General features: G+C 36.2%; 1 non-coding gene across 1 annotated transcript; it reads left to right on the top strand.

The window, feature by feature from the left end:
- Positions 1-364: 364 nt before the first annotated feature.
- LOC145607318 (small nucleolar RNA R71) lies at positions 365-471 on the top strand. The gene has a single exon (XR_014105543.1). It is a non-coding gene; the product is annotated as a small nucleolar RNA R71 (small nucleolar RNA).
- Positions 472-1,824: the final 1,353 nt, after the last annotated feature.

The following is a 1,824-nucleotide window of genomic DNA, read 5'->3' as shown; positions in this document are numbered from 1 at the left end:
GGAACTCCTGCAATCCTGCTCCCAATGACCTACAATACCACAATTTTCACAGAAAGCCTCATTAGAATTATTATTAATTGCAGAAACATTGGCTACATTAGCAGTACTCAGATTATCTAATTTTTGGCAAATAGAGGTCAGTTGAGCTTGCAAAAAGGATACAGAGTCGACACTATGTTTCCCTTTGTTAGCAAATTCTCTGGGATTCCCGTATTGGGAATTGTGTATCGCCATATCTTCAATAACCTGACCTGCATCATCAACATTAAGATTCATAAATCTCCCACTAGCTGCAGAGTCTAGAATTATTCTAGAAGAGTTTCCAATGCCGTTATAAAAGGCTTAGATTAACTGCCATTGCGCTAAATTATGGTGAGGGCATTCTCTTTGTAAGTCCTTGAACCTCTCCCAAGCCTCATATAAAGACTCATCGGCTTCTTGGGCAAAGTTCTGAATCGCACTCCGTAGTACTGCTGTTCTCTCTGCAGGATAATACTTGTTATAGAAATTCAAAACAAGAGTTTCCCAGTCAGTTATACCATGTGTAGTTCTATTTAAGCCATTAAACCACAATTTAGCTTTTCCATTTAAAGAAAAGGGAAAGAGAATCTCCCTGATTTGGTCTTGAGTGACCCCGGCTTGCCTGATGGTGTTGCAATATTGACAATAGTCAGCAATGTGAAGATTCGGGTCTTCACCCTTGGCTCCACTGAATTGCTTCCTCTCTATCATCGTTATAAATTGGGGTTTAATTTCAAATTGAACCCCATCAAGAGCCGGAGTAGGGGTGAGATGTGGAAAATCCGTAAGCTTTGGTTGTGAATAATCACTAAGCTTCTTTGGAGCCGCCATCTCTGATTCTGTGTCTGATGATGTCTCTGAATTGCTAGAATCAGTTGGAGGATTGCGGTGATTATTGTTATTACCACCAGAATCCGCCAGGATTTGCTTGTAGAAGTTTTTCTGTCTATGGAAGGAACGTTCGATCTCAGGATCGAATGGGATGTAACCTGATCTGGATCACCTGGGCATAAACAAAAACTAGAAGCAAATATGAGATTTGTCTCAGAGAACTAACGCTCTCTGAGACAAAAGAGAAATAATCTAGACTACAAAAACAATCAGAAATAAAAATAAAACCGTTTCCCCGGCAACGGCGCCAAATTTTGACAGGGTAAAGTCGTATCCCCTAATCAAAAGTAATTACCTAAATCACTAACTAAGGTAGATAGGGAAGTAGGGTCGAACTCCACAGGGAAACAGGTCTTTTTAATTCTAATTAATTAATATAATCTAAATTATCTAAGTAACCAATATTTTTAGTGTGAGTTCTATACTACGAAGAATGAGTTTGAGGAGAAAAGAAACAATAATAAGAAGGCCTAGGGTCACAGGTTCACCAATAATTAATATTCCGGGATAGAACGAAGTAATTAATAATTAACAATGCATAGATAATATGATTAACAGGCTCTCGCAATTTATTAACCAACATAGATCTAACAGGCTCTCGCAATTTATTAGACCTAAGTTCCTATTAAAAATAGCCTTTAATATTAAATCAACATCTGCTCGATTCATCAATTCAATATTGCTAAACATTCACAATCAAATTACATCTGCTCAATTCATAATCTAATTGCAAAGAATTAGAACAATTCAATAGGAAATTATCATGCAATATCAACAATCAATAATAACAAACTATCCCTTCATAATAATTATGGATCCCCATAAACCCTAGAATTAAACTACTCACTAATCATCATAATTAAACCAATCAAATAAATAAATAAGAACATGATCAAGAAAACAATTAAAATA

The sequence above is a fragment of the Chenopodium album genome, chromosome 2 (genome assembly GCF_948465745.1).
Source record: "Chenopodium album chromosome 2, dcCheAlbu1.1, whole genome shotgun sequence".
NCBI classification, from domain to species: Eukaryota; Viridiplantae; Streptophyta; class Magnoliopsida; order Caryophyllales; family Amaranthaceae; genus Chenopodium; species Chenopodium album.
Note: the sequence above shows the minus strand (reverse complement) of the source record. Positions and strands in the feature narration are given on the sequence as shown.